We start from the raw sequence: 21,523 nt of genomic DNA on the forward strand, positions 1-21,523 counted from the left end.
GGGAGGCAGCTGCCGACAGAGCCCCCGCCGGGTGCCCGAGCGGAGCCGGAGCCTCCCCGCCATCACCCTGGCGAGCGAGGCGGCCCACCTCTCTGCGCGCCCCGCTCTGCCGCCTCCTCGCTCGGGCTGGCGGCGGCTCCTACTGGCTGGTGCCGCGGGGAGGGAGGGGGCGTGCGCTGCTGCTGCCGCCGCCGCCGCCGCCGCCTGGCGAGGAGGTTGCTGCTGCTGCTGCTGCTGCTCCGCGCCTGTGGGCAGGCAGGCACGAGCAGAGCGCTCCTCTCCCTCCGCAGAGCGCCCAGCCTTCGCTGCTGCTGCTGCTGCGCCCCCGCCGCCGCCCGCCTCCCCGAGAGGAGCAGCGGCTCCGCCCGCCAGCCGCCACTCCGGCCCGAGGTAAGCCGCCGGCTGCTCTTTGTCTCGGGGGTGCCGGGACGCTCGGGCGCAAATTGCGGGGCGCAGCCCGCCCTGCTGCTGCTGCTGCTGCTGCTGCTGGCCTGGGGCGCTCCAGAGGACGACTCGGGGCCGGCGGGATTCCCCTCCTCTTGATTGGCCTCGCTTGTCGGTCTGTGGTTGCATTCTGCTGGCTGGAAGTGGCGTTGCTGCCGGCAGCGATTCGTCGGTCCCTGGGCAGGGAGAGCGCCCTTCGGAGCGAGCGAGGGGTCCCTCGCCCGGGCCGGGACACTCGGCGGCCGGCCTGGCAGACGCGCGCCGAGAGGGGCCGTGCCGCACAGTGGGGCTGCCTCCCCGCTGGCCCCGGCAGGCTTCCCGGCCGCTCTCGGTGTCGTCCCGGCGCTGGGCAGGGAGAGGAACCTTCCGCCCTTTCTCGGCAGCCTCCGCTCTCCGTCCTCGCAGGAGCGGCCGGCTGTTGCCAAGGCAGTCTGGCTGGGGCTGTCAAGTCCGTCGGGAAGATGCAGGAGGAGGAAGCGGGCAGCTGGGGCGGGGGGGGGGGTTCTTCTTAGGCAAAGTGCCCCCCTTGCCCTCCCCTCCCCTCCCGGGCGAGGTCTCTGGGAGGGAAGGAGTTAACCCCCCCCCCGCAGCCTCCTCGATTCATCTGTAAAAAATAAAAAGTGAAGATAGATCTGCTCATCTGCTGAGCAGAGTCGCGGTCTTTGATCTGAGATGGACCTCCTCTCCCCCCCCCCACCCGTGTCTCTCTCTGTCTTTAACCCTTCTCCTCTTGCCTTCTGTGGGCAGGACATGTAGGCTTTGCCACGGAGAGATGTCGGGAAGCCGGGTCACCAGCACTGTTTAAATTCTTAGCACTGGAATGTATAGTAGGGAGCGTTAGCTGCTGGGGGTGGGGTGTAGCTTTTAACTGGTGTTGCCTAAGAAAAGCCCTGCTGGGATCAGGCCCAAGGAAGCCCATCAAGTCCAGCATCCTGTTTCACACAGTGGCCCACCACTGCGTTAAGGCTCGTGAGGAACCAAGCCCAGAATATATTTTGCAGTGCAGAAGAAGAGCATGCCATAGAGCGTGCACAGAGTGCCTTTCTTCTTAGATCCAAGCCCTCACTGTACATGGGATGCATGAGCAAGCATGTCAGTGGCAGGTCAAGCTCAAGTCCCAGCAGCACCTGTGCTTTTTAGAAAGGGGCCATGACGCAGATTCTCTGCTTGGCATACAAACCTCTGCTTGGTTCAGTCCCTGGCCACATCTCCCGTAGCAGGTTTTCCCTGCAGGTTTTCTGCCAGGCTTTATTGCGAGTTCAAAGCTGCCCCCCAAAACCCATGCAAGAAGTTGATTTTTTAAAAAAACCCGAATTGTGTGTGAAGTGCTCCCTGATCGCTTGCAGGGACTTGGGGGTAGATTTGGCCGATATGTGAACGCGCCCCCTCCATTCCGGAGGAGATGCGAACTAAAAGCCAGGTATGAAAAACTCCCAGGCAGAGTTGGGAAAGTGCCTGAAACCTTGGAGAGTTGCTGCCAGTCAGTGTAGATACTACTGCTGATCTAGAGAGGCGAGCCAACCAATGGTCTGTGATAAAGCAGCAGCTTCCTAGATCCCTGTGTACACACTGGAACAAAGGCATGAGCATTCGCAAGATCCCATTTTAAAAATGCCCAGGTTAATCCCAGCAGCGCCCCACTCCCTGCCCCACACCCCACCCTACCCCGCTGCAGTTCAGCCAGCCCTAGACTCCAGTGCAAACCGCAGCCATCCAGGGAAACGACTCTTTGACTCGCAGATTCAGGGCAATTAAACTGTGGCAAATGTGAGGATGGCTTCCCAGGCTTTCGTAAGCAATTGGTCTCTCCCAAACCTTTTCAAGCTGTGTTTTGCATTCTGGGTGAACTAATGAGTTGCAGTGCAGCCCTTAACGCAAGACAGAACTTTTGCAGCACAGTTCAGTTTACTTTGGGAAGAGTAGAGCAACCCGGCCTCCATTCCCTCCTGTAAGGAGGGGAACCATACCTCAGGGGCAGAAGATGACATGTTTTGCATGCAGAGGTTCATCTCCAGGTAGGGCTGGGAGAGCTGCTGCCAGCCAGTGTACACAGTGCTTAGTTAGATGGAGCAATTGTCTGACTCCGCAGTAGGCAGCTTCAGGCTTGCACATGCATCTTCATCACTCATACGTGTGTTTGTGTGAATGACTCTACCTGTCTTCATTTTAAAGGTGAACCTGGAAACAGGCCCTTTAAATGCCGGGTACAGATAGGAAGTGTCCTTCTGTACCTGCGTTCAGCATAACATGGGAATGACTGTACCTGTGCACATAATACACTCGCCGTACAAGTGTTCAGCATAACATGTGAATGGGCCTACTGGCTTAGTTTAAACCCTCCCTACTCAACGCTGTGAGGGCCTATGGGCTGGAAAGTGTCCTCCCGGATAGGATACTGGGCACATCTGTCCTGCTAACCCCTGCTAACTGAGCAAAGAGGGACTTTATTAATGTGGTGATTCTCTTTATTTAGCAGCAGGAGAGCAACTGGCCCTCTCCATCCCCAGCACAGCATCCCTCCAGTGGCTGCTGCAGGTGTCTATATCATGTTTCTTGTAGATTGTGAGCCCTTTGGGGCCAGGGAGCCATTGTATGTATGTATGTATGTATGGAAACCGCTTTGGAAACTTTTGTTGAAAAGCGGTATATGGATGTTTGTTGCTGCTGTTGTCCTGCTTTCAGAGAAAGACCCCCTTCCTCCAAATGCATGCATGACAGCCCACCTGCACTCTCCATAAGCACCACCTTTGTCTGTGAGGATCCCTGGGCCAAGGAGATCAGAAAAGACTACCCTGGTATTGCACTGCCTCTGATGTGTGAGCCTGTTCCCCTTTTGCTCATGCCGCTGCACAGTCTGGCATTGCACACGCTTCCTCCTCCTCCCTGACTACCAGCGAAATTGGCTCTGCCGCTTTAAGGCGGGAGTCCCTTTAAGTGACTTTCCATTTGTTGCTTGTGGAGAGCAGAGCATTTGGATTCCCCAGCTTTCTTTTGAATCATGAGCAACTGTGCAAGTGGTGTGTGTTTTTTAATTCTGGCAATGCCTTGCCCAACTCCTGTGCGTCCTAGTGGGAATCCTCACTGCTTCCTCCCCCCCCGCCCCCACGCTTCTGGGTTCAGCCGATGGGGGGGGTGAGGGAGGCGTTTGGGGGACAGAAGGCGTGGCGGATCTTGTAGGCCTTTCTGTAGGTCTGTCAACAGGTGAATGCTGTGATCCCGAGGATCCCGAGGTTTCCTTTACTCACCAGTCAAGTGACAGTCAGTTGTGTCTTAAACGTCTCAATAAACGGAGATTAAATATATCATTAAACAGGTGGGAGGAGGAAAAGCGGAGAAGGGGCAAGAAGCGGAGGGCTGCTTCCGTTCTGGGTGTTTAGAGAAATATCCCAGCCTGGGTTTTCTTCCTCTAAGCACTGCTGAATCTAGATTTTTGACGTTCTGTTTTGCTCTTTCCCCCCTTTGATGTTTTATTTCTCTGTCAGGCACTCATTGGCATTCAGTGTGCATGTTAGTGGGGTTAGACAAGTTCATGGAGAAGAAGTCTACTCACGGCTTAGTCTTGATGGAGATATGCTACCTACAGAGGCAGGGAGGAGAGCTGGTCTGGTGGTAGCAAGCATGACTTGTGCCCTTTGCTAAGCAAGGTCTGCCCTGGTTTGCCTTTGAATGGGAGACTACATGTGAGCACTGTAAGGTAGTTCCCTTGGGGGATGGAGCTGCTTTGGGAAGAGCATCTGAATGCAGAAGGTCCCAAGTTCCCTCCCTGGCAGCATCTCCAAGAGAGGACTGAGAGAGACCTTGTGGAAGCCACTGCCAGTCTGGGTAGACAATACTGAGCTAGATGGACCAAGGGTCTGACTCGGTAGAAGGCAGCTTCCTCTGTTCCTCCGTTCCAGGATGCCTCTGCTGGGAAGCAGTAGAGGAAGAGGGCGGTCTGCCCACGTGCCCCATTTCTGGGCTCTCCGGAGGTATCTGACGGGCTCCTTTGGGAAGCAGGATGCTGACCTGGATGGACTCTTCTTTGGCTCTTCTGTGTCAGACCAGAAGGGGGAAGAAGACCCAGGTGCAAATCCCTGCTGAGCCACAAAGACGTTTACCAACTGGCCTTTAGCCAGCCACCCTCTCTCAGCCTGACTTGCCCCCACAGGGCTGCTGAAAGGGGAGGGGGCAGTTTTCCCTGGGCTGTTGAGAGGAAAGGCAGGAGAAATGTGCCAAGGTTGGCCAGGCTTTCTCTCCCAACACCCCCTCCTCCCCCTGCAGCCAGAAGCAGCCACAAGAGTCTGCTGCTCACGCTCTCCTTGGCTCTTCCCCTTGCCGTCTTAATAGAAGGGACGGCCTTGTGGCTCCTTCCTTCCTGCCTTCCTTTTTTAAAAGAGAGAGAGGTGCGCTTTGACCCCCCTGGGGTGTCAGGTGTGTGTGTTCCATCCTGTGGTGTTGGGTTTCATGGCGGCTGCTGCACGGACCCAGGTTTCTGCGCTCCTCAAAAGAGAAAAGTTCCCACCAGCTCGAAAGTGTCATAAATTATTCGAGCGTCAACCAAAATTAATTTTTATTTTATTTTCGTCATGTCTGCAGTGGAAACTGAGCGGGCAGCAGCCCGCAAGGGCCGCTCCACCAGTCAGGGGGACGGCTTCTGTTTCCTCAATTAACTCGGATTTGCTTTTCTCCCCCTGACAAACGGAAGGCAATGTGTGTGTTGCAGCCTCTGGATTTGTGAAACTTTCTCCAAGTGCCAGCTCAGCTTAGGTGGGGGGATTGCTGAGCCTTAGTTGAAGAAATCCGAGTCTGTTGCTTTCTGCTTAACTCTTTAGAGGCCCGGCTGTTTCCAGGGCCGGCTTAGAGCGCCACGTTTTGAAAGGGGCTTCGGTGGAGTAGAATTTGGCAGAGGTTGTTGCTTGGGACCGCCTGCTCTGAGGAGGACCGGGTTTGTGAATGCTTCCCCACATTAAGAACAACAGCCTTGGCAGAAGAAAACTAAACACACATCAAAGAGCTGGACTAGGATATCTCTCTGTTGGGCTGGATTGCTCCCTGCAGGAAGGTTGCCTTTTTTAAAGGTGTGGGAGTGTGCCAAAAATGGCGCCCCCCTCTGACAGCCTGAAGTGGTACAATCCAGTCTGCCATTGAATTGCAGGGGTGTGTGTGTGTGTGTGTAGACGGTGTTGTTGGACATCATGCCCAACCATAATGGCCAATAGTCAGGGATGATGGACACTGTAGTGCAGGCCTGCTCAACTTTGACCCCCAGCTGTTTTTGGACTACATCTCCCATAATCCCCAGCCACAGTGGCCAAAAGCCATAGATTATGGGAGTTGTAGGCCAACGTCTGTAGGAGGGCCAAAGATGAGAAGCCCTGGTGTAGACTCGGCCTTAGTTAGGAACAGAGGAGAACTGGCCTGGTGGTAGCAAGCATGACTTGTCCCTTTAGCTAAGCAGGGTCTATTCTGGTTCCATATGAATGGGAGACTAGAAGTGTGAGCACTGGAAGAGATTCCCCGTAGGGGATGGAGCCGCTCTGGGAAGAGCAGAAGGTTCCCAGTTCCCTCCCTGGCAGCATCTCCAAGAGAGGGCTAAGAGAGACTCCTGCCTGCAATCTTGGAGGAGCCGCTGCCAGTCTGTGTGGACAATACTGAGCTAGATAGACCAGTGGTCTGACTCAGTATATGGCAGCTTCCTATGTTCCTAATCTAATTAGGCATTCCCCAACAGTCCAGATCATGGTCTAAGGGCACACAGTACAGCCACCTTGCTGAAGCTAAGCAGGTCTTGGTGTGGTCAGCACCTGGATGGGAGACTCATGTGTGTTGCCTTTGGGGATGGGGCCGTAGTTCAGTGGCAGAGCATCTGCCTTTTGCAGGAGAAGGTCCCCACTTCAGTCCCTGGCAGCATCTTCAGGTAGGGCTGGGAAAGATTCCTGCCTGAAACCTTGGAGAGCTGCTGCTAGTCTGGGTAGAGAGTACTGAGCTAGGTGGACCGAGGGTCTGTGTTCCTAGTCCGCTAGGCTGACCCCATGGACCTGATCATGTAGACTCTGTACTGTAATGAAGGTCAGGGAATGGCCCCTGGGATGCACTGGTTCCTTCCAAAGGGCCCTAGGCATGCATGGCCATTGGCCATTCGGAAATCCAGTACGTTCCATGGCCATTTGGAAGGAACCAGTGCATTTCAGTGGGCGTTCCCTCTCCTTCATTTTGGGATGTCTGGAGACTAGTCCACCATAAGGCCTGCATGCAGAAGGTCCCAGGTTCAGTCCCTGGCAGCATCTCCAGGTAGGGCTGGGAGAGACTCCTGCCTGGAACCTTGGGGAGCCGCTGCCAGTCAGTGTAGACAATCCTGAGCTTGGTGGACCAAGGATCTGGCTCGGTAGAAGACATCTTCTTGTGCTCCTATGTAAAGGAAAGGGGGGAAAGGGTGTGGTGAGTTTCCAGGGAAATGCGTTTCCAGAAAATGGAGGCATTTGGAACTTAAACTAAATGCATCTTCTAAGTGAAGCCATGAATACACCTTGTCATGCCATATTGGCTGCCATGGTGAATAGGAGATCTGACATCTTTCTTTGCATCTGCTCTCTGATTTTAACTGATTTTGCAGCTCACCTCTTGCAAAGCTTGTCTTGCTTAACTTTATTCATTTGTAGAGAGAGAAACGTACTCTGGTTGGATCCATCATTGTATCTGGCACAAACTGTCTCCTTTTGTGCTTATTCAAATTTGGGTCAGGAGAGGATTGCCCACTCTGAAGTTAATCCTGTAGATTCACGATTCTCTCTCTCTCTCTCTCTCTCTCTCTCTCTCTCTCTCTCTCACACACACACACACACACACACACACACACACACACACACACACACACACACACAGAATTTCCCCCAATATCAAGCTATTCAAATATCCAAGGTTTCTTTCAAGAGTCACCTGGAGAGGGAATCCAATTCCTGGAGACTCCAGACTCTGAAGGCCTGTCAGCCTCAGGTCAGGAGGTCCATCTGTTCCTGATGAATATTCCTCCATGCCAGGCTTGTAGGATTATTTCTGGCTGCGGAGGTATTGCTGCTCGTATTCTTAAGCATGATGAAATATTTGCCTTGCAGTGCGGTCAGCTAAGGTATGCTGACATTTCTCATGCACTTCCAAAGTGAGCTGATCAAATGTCTCTGGCATAGCAGGACTAGTTTTTAAGGGGGAGGGGCGGCGGGTCTGTGTGCCAAGTTAGAAATAAGGTCCCCTCCCCAAGTGAGTGGCGAATTGGGGGGTGGGCCTGGAGCTCTTCCCCTGAATCTGGCCCGTTCATTCCTTCTGTGCCTCTTTCCCAAAACTCTGGATATGGCAGCTCCTGAAAAATCCATAGCCATTCGTGATCCTTACCCCACCAGCCCAAATAGTGAACCTGAAACCCACCAACTGAAGGGTGTGCACAGGTTTTTTGAAGTGAGAGTGTTTTGCTTAATACCTGCCGGAAGGCAAAAAACAAGGGATGTGATTGATCAGACATGGGGACCAGAGAGCTGGGACTCTTCCTGGTAAATAGGCACATCTGGAACAGATGGATTGGGCAACCTCCATCCACCCAGGCCTACTTCACCTGCTGGTTCATGGGTGCGAAACATCTGTCTGCGTCCTACCCTAGTTCAGGAGCTGCGGGCACTCCTGATATTTGACCCCCTGTGTGTGTAAAACAAGGTCGGAAGTGGGGGTCTTGATGGTGTGCTAAGCCCCAGCTGGGTAGGAGAAACACGCCCTATCCGGATTCCCTCCCCAGCTTCAGAACGAGCTAGGAGGGAAATCTCTCCTCTTCAGCTGGGGCTGAGCACACCACCAAGTTCTTCGCCTCCTTCCTCCTCCTCCTCCTCCTCCTTCTTATTATTATCTTGTTTACACAGTCAGACAGGTGTTATTGACTGGTTTGTTTTATCCAGACATCAAGTCCTTCCCAAGGACCTGGGATGCCAGAATTTTATTGTCAATTGTTATAGATATTGTTGCAGAATATAGGCTGTTCCCAGTAAAGCTGCTTTTTGTAACTGGCTGATGGTGATTTCCATGACCCCTATGGTGTTGAGGTGCTCCTCAAGGTCTTTTGGAACTGCACCCAGGGCGTCAATCACCACTGGGATGATTTGGGTCTTTTTTCTGCCACAGCCTTTCAATTTCAATTTGTAGATCTTTGTATTTTGTGATTTTTTCCATTTCTTTTTCTTCTGTTCTGCTATCCCCTGGTATTGCTATGTTGATTATTTTGACTTGTTTTTCTTTCTTCTCGACTACAGTTATATCTGGTGTATTGTGTGGCAGATGTTTGTCTGTTTGTAGTCGGAAGTCCCATAATATTTTTACATCTTCATTTATTATTATTATTTCTTGTTTACACAGTCAGACAGGTGTTATTGACTGGTTTGTTTTATCCAGACATCGAGTCTTCTTCTTCTTCTTCTTCTTCTTCTTCTTCTTCTTCTTCTTCTTATTATTATTATTATTACTATTATTATTATTACATTTATATCCCGCTCTTCCTCCAAGGAGCCCATAGCGGTGTACTGCATACTTGAGTTTCTCTTTCACAACAACCCTGTGAAGTAGGTTAGGCTGAGAGAGAATTGACTGGCCCAGAGTCACCCAGCTAGTTTCGTGGCTGAATGGGGATTTGAAACCTTGTGCTACCCTCACACATGATCACAAGTTGGGAGGCCGTTTCACACATGATGTTCAACACTCGTACAATGAGTGTACAGTGTACACAGGGTCAGATCGGTACAGTCATTCACATGCTATGCCAAATGCAGGTACACTACCTATCTGTACTGTGCATTTGAAGGGCCTGCATCCAGGTTAACTTTTGAAATATACACTGGCACAGTCATTCACATAAACACGTGTATATGAGTGCACAGACATCTCTACACTTGTACAGCAACATGTCTGAATTGGGCTAGGAGTGGGCTGGTCACAGCTCCCGAATTACGGTAGGAGTCGTCATTTACCCTAGTAATCATACGGTAGGAGGCGTCATTTACCCTACTGTCGTTGATGCCCTTTAATCTGGGCCAGCGCCATTGTAAGCACCAAGGAAGGGCCATCCTCTGCCTGCCCTCCCTTCTGTAGAATTTCCGCAGGAGAGCTCTGGATGCAGTTCGTCTTTCCCGATGCCAAGTTGTATGAATGGAAAGGGGAAGTGGGGAGAGTGGGAGGAGCATTCCTCCTTGTGTATTCTCCGCTCTCAAACAAGACCAAGGAGGCTCCCAATAAACGCCTGCAGACTGCTGGGAACAGGCCCACGGGGACCCCGGAAGTGTTTGTGAGGCGTGGGGCTTGAGGCGGCCAGGATGTGATGAATGTGGCCTCCTTTTCAGGCGTGGTTTCCCCCCATCTGCTTATTTAATGCACAGAGATGTGAGAGTTGACTTGCATCAGATAGTTCGTCGCTGGGTCATCCCCCCCCGCCCCCCGCTCCACTGTTAACGTGACTGTTTCGTTCCTCCAGTGGAACAAACTGACCACATATCCTGGCCCTTTTCTTATGGGGTGGCCGGGGAATACCTGTTGAACCGTCCACAGCATCAGGATGTGTGTGGGTGTTTGCCATGAAAGGACTCAACGTCACTTCTTGACAGAAAACAGAGACCTGCTTGTGCGAAGCCAGCCTCATATCTGAATTACACCTGTGTAAGCATTTTGAAAAAGCTTGTAGAGAAGTGGCCAGGGGTCCTCAAGTACGTGGAAGCTGTGTTGATGGCTACTGGTTTGGTCTTGATGGCTAAGTGGAACCTCCATGCCCAGAGGACCTCTGAATCCCAGTTATAATGGCATTCTGGGAGCTGGTCTTGGTTAGCAAGCATGCATGGTCCTCTTTGCTAAGCAGGGTCCACCTTGGTTTGCATTTGGATGGAAGGCCACCTGTGAGTGCTGTAAGATATTCCCCTTAAGTGATGGGGCCGTAGATCAGTGGAACAGTATCTGCATACTTGACATGCGAAAGGTCCCGTCTTCCCTCCCTGGCAGCATCTCCAGGTAGGGCTGGGAGAGACTCCTACCTGCAACCTTGGAGAAGCCGCTGCCAGTCTGTGTAGACAATCCTGAGCTGGACGGACCAATGGTGTGACTCAGTAGAAGGCAGCTTCCTAAGCTCCAGTTGTTGGGGAGCAGCAGCTGTGGAGCTAGCCTTTGTGGGAACCTACATCTGGTCTTCACAGTTTTTGGAGGCATCTGGTTGTCCACTGTGGCCCACATACTAAAGCTGTTGGACTTCTGACCTGGCCCAGCAGACCTCTGCTGTTCTAATGAGCCCCAGTTGCATCAGGCAGAGAGATGGGCGAGCTCAGCTTCCCTTGGCCCATACTGGATGCAGAACTGTATTTGTGTGTTTGAGCACAGATGACCCTTCCAACTCCGTTCCCCGCCGTATCCCATTGTTGCATTTTAATGGGCCTGCGAAGGACGCCCGGTGTGGAGGCTGTGGGGTCCCTTGGCCATAGGAATGACCCCGCAGAGGCTTGAGTGGGAATCTTGCCTCTGGTTACTTGAGTGCTGTGAACAGTCCATTCTCTCCCTCCTCTTGTGCAGAGCTGCAGATCACCCTGGTTGGAGGCTGTTGATGAGTCACGTTGCAGTGTTGGGCTTGGCTTGGTTCATGGCATTCCCTGGAGTTTCTCGCCCACCTCCCTTAATAGTGATTTCCTGGGAAATCTGATATGGGTTTTGTATCTTCGTTATCGTGAACAAAACAAAGGAAGTCTCTTGTGTGCTGTGAAAAACTGCAAAAGAACCCTTCTTCCTCCAGCTTCCTCTTGGACTGCAGGACTGGTGTGCATGAATGTCTAGAATTTATCCTTCTCTCCCACATCGCTTGGGCACTGCAGCACTGGAAGACTCAGGGGGAACGTTTTGGAAGACTTCCTCCGTAGAACTCTACATGTTGAATGAAGGCAGTATTTCCGGCTAGCCTCTTTGCCATACACCAGGTCAGACATCTAGCACAGGGCTGTCTACTCTGACAGGCAGCAGCTCTGCAGAATCTTCTCATTACCTGCTACCTGGAGATGCGGCCAGGAATCGAACCCGGGGCCTTTTCCATCCAAAGCCTGTACTCTGCTACTCAGCTATTGGCCTGTCCCCACATATGAGGCTGCCAGCTTGGGTCTAATTATCGGCCCACCTTGCACAGTGCTTCCCACTCTGACTGGTGGCAGCTCTTCGAGACCTCAAGCAGAAAAGGGTCTTTTCCTAACCCAGCCTCCCAACCCAAAAGAAAACCGAGAGCAGAGGGGAGAGGCTGCTTCCCTCAATGGCGCGAGTGGAGTTCGAAGTGGCTTCGCTCAACGTTTACCCTGAAACCAAGTGCAAATAACTCCCACGGACTGAACCTGGGGACCTTGTTTGAAACAAAAAAAACAAAAGCTGGGGGGTCTTCTTTTCTTTTTAAAAACGTTTTAAAATTGTTTTTGATTTTATTTTGTATCCCCCCCCCCGCCACTTTGTGTTGTGATTTCATGTGTTATGTGTTTTTGCTTGATGTTTTAATGTTACGTTGTAAACTGCCCAGAGAACAATTTGTTATGGGGCGGCTAACAAAGTTGCTGCTGTTGTTGTTGTTCCTCTGCCACTGAGCTGTGGGCCCCATTCATTCCCCATGGCTGAGAGCCCCTTTGAGCATTTCCCTGCAGCGGCTGTCTGGGAAAGTCAGGCGCGTGGCTTCTGCTCCCTTGTGACGAGTGTCCTATCCTCACCCCCAGCCCGTGTCAATTAGGCCCTTAATGGCCAACCTGTCACAGGGCGGGCAGCTTTCAAAGTGTGCTGCTTGGGTGACATGCCGCGCATTGGTGCGGGGCTCTCGCTCGAGCCTTGAGGAGGAAATTCCTCCGGAGACCACGGAATGCCCGGGTCCCAAGTGGCTCGGATCACCTTCACGGCAGCCAAAGGGAGCCAACTGTCTGTTAACGCAGAAGGAGCAAGCCCAGATCTGCCCATTTCCATTCAGCCCTCGCCTGCTTGGCCCGGGACCAACATGTCACTCATACTTGTGCTTCAGAAATCTTCAGAATGCGCCTTTTTAGCAGCAATTTAGCCTTGAACAGTGTACTTCAGAGTTGGGATCTCGGAGAGGATTGCACTTGCATACCTTAAAAAAAAAAAAAGCTCCTGGGCATGGCCAAGCACTAAATGAATTGCAAAGGGTGGATTGGGGGGGGCGGGGGGGCGAGCCCTTTCACGGGGTGTTTGAATGGAGCTCTTCTGGGGCTGGGCTGTGGCAGTGCTCGCCTCGGCATCCAGGGGGTTGTTTTTCCTGCCGCCGCCGCCTCCTCCCCCCCCCCCACATTTAAAGAGAATTCTTTAAACTGATTCACTTCATGGTCCACTTACCATAGAACAATACGGTTTTTACAGATGTAGTGTCATCTGTGGTGCTTTGCAGAGTAGAAGAGTCTCTGCCCCAAGGGAGTTGCAGTCTGTAATGCAACACAGAGATACCAGAGGAAGAGGAGGGAAATGGAACATAGGAAGCTGCCGTATACTGAGTCAGACCATTGGTCCATCCAGCTCAGTATTGTCTTCACAGACTGGCAGCAGCTTCTCCAAGGCTGCAGGCAGGAGTCTCTCTCAGCCTTAACTTGGAGATGCTGCCAGGGAGGGAACTTGGGACCTTCTGATGCTCTTCTCAGAGCAGTGGCTTCATCTCTTAATGGGAATATTTTCCAGTGCTCACACTTCTAGTCTCCCATTCATATGCAACCAGGGTGGACCCTTCTTAGCTAAGGGGACAAGTCATGCTTGCTACCACAAGCCCAGCTCTCCTCTCTAAGGAGCGGAGAAACCAGGGTAAAGAGGGGATCATATGTAGTTATTTGAGTGGTTCTATGTACTTAAGCCTATTTAGACAATAATAGGGTAGAAGTTCCCCAGCCTTGGTTCCCCAGCAGTGTTCTCTGTAGCAGGGAGACCCAGATGTTGTTGACTACAACTCCCATCATCCCTAGCTGCAGTGGCCTTTGGCCATTGCAGCTGGGGCTCATGGGGGTTGTTGTCAACTGCACCTGGGAACCCCTGTCACAAGGAGCACCGAGCCCCAGATATTCTTGGACTCTAACTGCAGTGGAAATGTATGTCCAAGCAAGCGAGTGCATGTGGGTCGATGAACTTCCCCATTGATGACTGTGCACACCTAGCGCCTGAGCCTCCATGCACCATCCCTCCCATCTCACCCCCGGCCTTCCTCCGTTCGAATCAAGGATATCCTCCTTGCAAGGAGGGGAAAGAGAGACGAAGTCCAGGCCTTTCCCTCAGAGCTAGTGGCCCTCGACCCCTTTGCAGGAGCCTGACGCACACAGCCCCTTGTGTGCAGGAATCGGGCCCCTCGCCGTGAAGTGGATCGGGCCCTTGCCAGCAGCTTGCTTTTGCCTGCCTGTGGATCTCTCCCTGGCCATTGGGAAAGCGCTTTGAGGCACACCACTCAAGGAAGGAGCCTCGGCCCTCCTGATCATGCCCAGGGCGGGGCAGGCTACCAACAGAAGCGACGGCTTCTGGCTCTGAACGAAGGGGCCCTCCAAACCGAGGCTGGCAAATTGCTATCTGCCGTAGATGGAACTTGGCTCCCGGGGAGAGAGAGAGGCTGCATTTAAGGCTGGGAACAGCTCCCCTTCCACGCCGGCTGCTTTTCTTGGAAGGCTACGCTGTACTTATATAGGCTAGTATGTTGAATAGTAATTAGAATCCCATCCTGGCTTCTCAGCGTCGAGCAGGTTTTCCATCCTAGATGTTGACAAGCTGGGTCGGGTGGCTGGTGGCCGCCTGGTTCCCTGCAGCTGTGATTCCCAGATGTTGTTGACTACAACTCCCATCATCCCCAGCCAAAGGCTGTTGCCGCTGGGGATGGATGTGGGAACCCCTGTTAGAGGGAACACGGCTGGTGACCCCCCTCTTTAGGGCCCGGAAACAAAACCAGCAGCCGACCGAGTGTCCTGAGTGCCACGGGTGGTCCTTAAGGGCTGGTTTTCTCGGGGGTGTCCATTGCAGGGTGAGTGGACCCCCCTGGCATCAGAGCTCAGCAGGAGCCAACTCTAGGCTGTCAGGTTCTGTGACCTGGGGAAGCCAGCCTTGGGTCCAGGGTGGGGAGAGACCCTGGGGTGTCCTCAAGTGCCAGGGAAGGCCCAAGTTCCGGAGCAGGCAAAGAGATAACAGAAGGGTCCGAGGCCGGCCTGCCGTGGGTTTCAGTCAGAGGGTCAAGATCAGAGGCAGCAGTGCAGGATTTGAGGGGCAGGAGGAGGTCAGATTCCGGCGAGGGTCATTATTAAGGGCAGCAGTCAGGAGCTTAGGCAACTCTTTCTCTCTAGAGGCCCCTGCCTTCTGTTACACATGGCTAAAGACTCAGCTCCACCTCCTGCATGATGCATGAATAGGAACACAGGACGCTGCCCCGTACCGAGTCAGACCCTTGGTCCGTCTAGCTCAGTATTGCCTACACCGGGGCTGCTCAACTTCGGCCATCCTGCAGATGTTGGCCTACAGCTCCCATAATCCCTGGTTATTGGCCACTGTGGCTGGGGATTATGGGAGATGTAGTCCAAAAGCAACTTGGGGGAGGGCAAGTTTGCACAGGCCTGGTCTACACTGACTGGCAGCAGCTCCTCCAAGGTTTCAGGAGGGGTTTTTCCCAGCCCTACCTGGAAATGCTGCCCGGGTGTCAAACCTGAGACCCTCTGCATGCAGAGCAGATGCTCCTCCATTAAGCAGTGGTCTGCTGAAGTTCACTCCGTGCATGTTCAGAACCTGTGGTTGGCGGCAGCTGAAAGGGAACTCCGGCTCACACTGGCGAAAGAGGCCGCTGCCCACGAGTTCTGCGGGTCATTTTGCAGGGAGGGGGTGCTGAGGGCCAGTCGGGTGGAGATCCTCGTGCCCTCCAGGATGCAGAAATGCTCCTCTTGGAAAGGGACAGCCTCCCATCCCACCCACTGTGTGTGGGGACGCCGCCTCGGTCTCTGTCTGTCACCACGGAGCACTTTCTCTACTCCTTTTGCAAGGTCCCCTCTGCGAGCCCAGAGTCTACGGCAGTCTGCCCAGACGGAATGGATTAGACATCTGTTCTGCGGCAGCCTCTGATTAAGACAATGTGTGGATGGGGGCTGCTGGGTGGGAAGGCGGGGGCCTGAGGAGCCAAAGCGTGGGGCAAGCCCAGTGTGGGAGGCGGGCGGGGACCGGGCTTGCTGCCACTTGCAAGGCAAAATGCTGGGAGTGATGGGAGTTGTAGTCTGGCGGCCGCTGGGAACGCCGCCCTAGACCAACAAGCCAGCTGGTTTTTCTGGTCACAGGAAGACAGGAACCTAGGAAGCTGCTTTATACTGAGACTGAGTCAGACCCTTGGTCCATCTAGCTCAGTATTGTCCACACTGACTGGCAGCAGCTTCTCTACTGGAGATGCCAGGGAGGGAACTTGGGGCCTTCTGCATGCAAGCTAGGCATGTGCACAAACCTCAGTCCGAACTGCCGTCCGAGCACTTTTTGGAAACTGGGAGACCAAGAACTTTATGAAAACACCATGCCGACCACGTAAATGGCACCTGCGCATGTGCACGGACACCATGTTTGTGTGCTGGCGCAGAATGGGGGTTATGGGGATGCCTGAGCAGGAAGCTAGTAAGAAGCTGCTCTCCTTTTTCTTAAAGTCCCCATTCCCCCAAAGTTCTCAAACTGCAGTTCATGCACATCCCTAATTCACGCAAGCAGGTGCTCTTCCCAGAGCGGCTCCATCCCCTGAGGGGAATCTCTTTCAGGGCTCACGCATCAAGTCTCCCATTCAAATGCAACCAGGGCAGACCGTGCTTAGCAAAGGGGACAATTTTTATTATTATTTTATTTTATTTTGCATGCTTGCTACCACAAGACCAGCTCTCCTCCCTCTCAGACATGTAATGGCTCAGATTTACAACCCCTGCTGGTCGAGGCATTTGGTATTTTCAACACCCGCACTGCACAATTTATTTCGGTGTCTGCAAGGAGTTGGTTAGATGCTCATCCAATGCACCAGCCACTTGCCACCCATTCCGTTGGTGGTCAGGTCTGGCATTACTAAAGGGAGGCAAAGAAAGTTCAGGGAGGGAAGGGCATGGAGCTGGCTAGCTACTTTTCTGTGCTACTAGGTGAAGAGTCTTGTGTGACTCAGAAATGTGCATAATCCAAAGGCAGGAACTGGAATAAGAGATATCAGCGTGTCCATTTTTAATTTCTTACTTTGAAGAAGTAGTAGAGCAGAGGTCCCCAACCTATGTTCCTCCAGATGTTGCTGAACTACAACTCCCGTCATGCCCAGCCACAGTTTATTGTGGCTGGGGATGATGGGAGTTGTAGTTCAGCAACATCTGAAGTTGGGGACCTCTGCAGTAGAGCAACCAAAGGCTCTGTGAAGCCACTATCTGAAGTGGCTCCTTTCATAGGCCTGATATGTAGCTGCATTGCAAACCTTCTGGATGAAGACTTCGGTGTAACCCTAAACCTTGCATATACTGTACTAAGGGATCCAATAGAAGTTATTACCTTAACTAATTTTCTTTCTCTGACTCCTGGAGGGGAAGCACAGCCACTGTTCCCTGCTTGTGTAGTTCATGCGTGCCGCTTGGCGGGTGCTGTTGATATGCAACCAGGCTTGTGTTGGGCTGAAGAGGAGGATTTGCTTGTTTGTTTGAGGGATTTGCAAAGGGTTAGCACAGCAATCTCTGGATCCGAGGGAGACAATCTGAGATGGTTTGCTTTGAGTTCTGGGCTCTGATGGTTTCTGTCAGCCGAGAAGCAGAGTATTAAAAGGAGCCATAAGTCACAGTCTGACAGCAAGTTCTTAATATATCCTCTCTCTTTCCTGTCTGTCTAATAATGCATATTTCCATCAGACGTTTCGCCAGAGCTCACATGGTCTACCTTGATTTGGTCATTTCCTTGCCTTGACCTTCTTCCCATGTGAGGCTTTAAGAAGACCAAACCCGTTAAAGCTGTCAGGCGGAGGGAGTCAGTTAAAACGTCCTCCTCCTGCTTTCATGGAATCGCTTTTATGTTGCAAGCAAGGTCCCTACAGAGCTATAATAACCCGGTTCTCAGGACTGAGCTTCTCTCCAGCCCCGGAACGGCTGCAATTCACTTGTCCTGCCAAAATGGCTTGGAGGGGAAATGTGGAAAGACCAGGGCGTCTCTTGCTTGCCCACTGAGGCAAAAAGCGACAGCAAACTGGAGCACCACCATCCTGACCACTTCTTGGTTTCGTTTCTATCCCACTTGCCCTGCCAGGAGCCAAGTCAGAATTTGAATCCAGGTCTCACTCGTCCAAATCCAACACTAGTCGTCAGCTAGTGGATTGAGACCCCCGAGTAAGTTGAGTCCTGCTCTAAGGTCACCCCTAGCTTAGGGGTAGGGATGTGCACAAACCTGTTCAGCGTTCTATTCCTAGAAGAGCCAAACAGGTTCGGAACCCCCCTGGTTGTTTTTGGTTGCCCTCTTCTGCAGTTCTATGATGTCCTCCTTAAGATATGGTGACCAGAACTGTACGCGGTGCTCCAAGTGTGGCTGCACCATAGATTAGTATAAGGGCAAGATCATGATATTAGCAGTTTTATTTCCGACCCCCTTCCTAAGACTCCATCTTCCGCAGCCGGCTTTTCCCACCTCCAGCGCCTGGCACTTTTAACGGCCTGCTTTGTGCAGTCCATTGACTTCCGGGTCCCCAAGGAGCAACATGGGAAAGTCCTGTATAAAAACCAGTGTGTGATTTCAATGCTAGATGCTCAGTTTAGAGGACGCTTCTCCCCTTCAGCTTCGTGCAACTCCTATTTATTTTTCTGATTGATTAGCAATTTGCCATTGCCGCTGAGCATTAGCATTTGCTTTCTCACCAGCGTTTCCTCCGCAAGCTGACAGTTCCTTAGAGCGGTTTGGCCTGCCCGATCCCCTGGCTGGTTCGCTGTCTGGGAGAGAGAGGAGGGAACAGAATCTGCTCTTATCTGGGAGGCGGAAGGGCCTGCCCCCAAACCTTTCAGGGGATCACAGTCGGATGCATGCATGCATGTGTTTAAAAGCAGCCTGTGATCACTTTAAACAAGCCAGAATGAAGGGCTCCCTAGGTAACCACTCTGTATGCAGTTATCATTTCTATAATGCGAATGGAAAACATTAATTATGGGCGAGTGTCTGATTATTGGCGGTCCTCACAGCTCCTGTCATGGCTGTTCTTTTGCCGGGATATACAGAAGGCTCGTTCAGTTTTCTAGCCACGTCCCTGGGGTGATCTCAACAGTAGCCCCTGTTGAAGGAGTCCATGCCTTCCCTCCAGTGCCCCGACTTACACCGGTTGCCCCCTCCGCGCCCCGTTGTCAGCTTTGATTTCTTACAGGACACCGGGCATCTGTTTTTCATATGAGGTATTTAATACTGAGATGCTGTCTGGTCTACCTATTCTGCGGCATGGATAACATACCTCCAAGAGACACAGGAGTCCGTGGAAGGAGATGAGCTCAGTGTGGGGTGGAGAGAGAGAGAGAGAGAGGACAGTGAGCTCAGCCATGGAGGCATCTCAAGAAAAGGAACCGGATTTGAACAGGGAGGCAGGCAGAGAGGCCTGCTTTCAAGGTGCAATTCACCTGGGCGCTTTCCAGATGGCACATGATCATCACAGTGTCGCAAGGGGCCCCTGAAGTGTGCTTCCGTACTGCCTGTGTTTTAACATTGCAGCCCCTGCGTTGTAAGGAAGGTGCCGTTCATATTTCCGACACCCTCATTCAGATTTTATTGCTGCATTGCAGCCCTATAACGTTGCATCTGCGTTGCAAAAAAATAGCTGTATTTGCCCATTGTAGGAGGCTTGCCCCCTTACAACGGATCTCTAATGCGGTTTAAATTCGGCACCACAGAACATTGCAGTTTACACACCGCCTTTTGCGGTGTAAGGCTTGCAATCCGGAAAGCGTCCCGAGCTTCATATATGTGCAAAATTAGTTGCAAGACAGGTAAAGACAAGCTTATTTGGCAGGTACCAGAGGCAGGACCTTTTTAGTGGTGGCATCGCATAGAAACACAGGAAGCTGTCTTATGTTGAGTCTGACCATCCGTCTATTTAGTCCAGTATTTGTCTACACTGACTGGCAGCAGCTCTCTGAGGTTTCAGGAAGGCGTCTTTCCTAGCCCTGCTGGGAACTGCCAGGGACTGAAGGTTCCAGGCAGGGATCTCTCCCATCCCTACCTGAAGATGCTGCCAGGGATTGAACCTGGGCCCTTCTGCACCTTTTGAATTGTCCAGCACTGACCGCGATGCTTCCCCATTGCTGTCTCAACTGGCTGGGTCTATGTGAACTGTGTAACTGGAGAGAATAAGTAGCAGTCTTAACCCAGCCAAAAAGTGGGTTCCTGGCCCAAGTCCTCCTGGAAGGAAGAAGCATTGCTGTTTCTTCTTCTTGGCCCTTTAATTAGTATCCAGCCTGCAAACTTGCCCCCTTGCAGGGTACTGGATGAGTCATCCTGGCTGGGTCTGTGGAGCAAACCTCCAATTTGTCGTTCATTATTGAAGGTCAGATTCCTCCACCCCTGAGCTGAGGTCCTCTCCAGTGATAGGGGAGTTTTCCTGGAGGTGATTTGCAGTTGGGAGTAGGCTTCCCTTGTGTGTGCAGCACTTATTTCTTCAGATCTTTTCCAAGTAGGACAGAAAGCCTCAGCAATATGCTTCTCCAGTCTGATCTCTCGCAGCAAAACTTTGGGCTGAGGGCCAACTTACATGGAGAAGTTGGTGGAGGTACATCAAACCACCACCACCCTTCCTACAGTGAACCAGCGTGGGCCAAAAGCTAATTTGAGAGAGGTGGGGTGTTCAGCAAGATCTGTTGAGGTTTCTGTTCTCCCCGCCGACCCCTGCCACTTTTCACCTGTCTGGGTGGTGTCTAATCTTGCTTTCTGAATTACGGAGATTGTTTTCATCCTGTATGGGCTGATTTATGGCCTTGCCTAGTAAGCTCCCATGGTGGTTTTAATTCAGAGGTGCACAACTCCAACACCTCCTGACTTGGTGTGTAGGGACTGAGGTCAGTGGGGAAATGCTTGACTAACAAGCAGAAGGTTGTCAGGTCGAATCCCCGCTGGTCCTAGATCGGGCAGCAGCAATATAGGAAGGTGCTGAAAGGCATCTTCATACTGCGCGTGGGAGACAGCAATAGTCAAGCCCTCCTGCATTCTACCAAAGAAAAATACAGGGCTCTGTGGTTGCCTGGAGTTGACACCAACTCGACGGCACACTTTACCTTTACTGCACTAAAAATAACTAAGACTATGAATGAAAGCCATTATTTGCTACTTGTGGATCTCCCCCTCCCTCACAATTTTAACCAAGCAGGGTGACCAGAAAATAGGCTCTGTCCCCACTCATTCCGTGGGGCACCTGGAGTGCATGCCAGCCCCAAACAAATGTCAGGCCCGCTCTCCTCCCTAAATCGCTTTCAGGCTGCTATCCCTGACATGAGAACAGCCCTGCTGGATCAGGCCCAAGGAGGCCCATCCAGTCCAGCATCCTCTTTCACACAGTGGCCCACCAGATGCCGCTGGAAGCCACAGGCAGGAGTTGAAAGGGGCATGCCCTCTCTCCTGCTGTGACTCCCCTGCATCTGGCACTGAGAGGCATCTTGTCTCTGAGGCTGGAGGTGGCCCACAGCCACCAGACTAGTTGCCATTGATAGACCTGTCCTCCATGACCTTGTCTAAGCTCCTTTTAAAAGCATCCAAGCTGGTGGCCATCACCACATCCCATGGCAAGGAATTCCATAGATTAATTCTGTGCTAGGTGAAAAAGGACTTCCTTTTGTTGGTCCTAAATTTCCTAGCCTTCCGTTTCATGGGGTGACCCCTGGTTCTAGTGTTGGGAGAGAGGGGGAAGAGTTTCTCTCTGTCCACGCTCTGCACTCCATGCATAGTTTTATACACCTCTGTCAGGTCTCCCCTTAGTCACCTCTTTTCCAAACTAAAGGGCCCCAGATGCTGTAGCCCTGCTGCTTACTCGGGAGTAGGCCTCACTGGGCACACCGTGGGCCATATTTCCAAGTAAGCATACAGGGAATGGTGCTGTGAGGCCGTT

At 52.4% G+C, this 21,523-nt stretch overlaps 1 protein-coding gene across 1 annotated transcript in view; it reads left to right on the top strand.

The window, feature by feature from the left end:
* Window positions 1–256: 256 nt before the first annotated feature.
* Window positions 257–21,523, top strand: part of ZNF469 (zinc finger protein 469) — a 59,986-nt gene continuing 38,719 nt past the window's right edge. The window contains exon 1 of the mRNA XM_053271519.1: window positions 257–390. The gene's annotated coding sequence lies outside the window, so the exon portion shown is untranslated. The remainder of the gene's footprint in view (window positions 391–21,523) is intronic.

Source organism: Hemicordylus capensis, chromosome 9 (assembly GCF_027244095.1).
Source record: "Hemicordylus capensis ecotype Gifberg chromosome 9, rHemCap1.1.pri, whole genome shotgun sequence".
NCBI lineage: Eukaryota > Metazoa > Chordata > Lepidosauria > Squamata > Cordylidae > Hemicordylus > Hemicordylus capensis.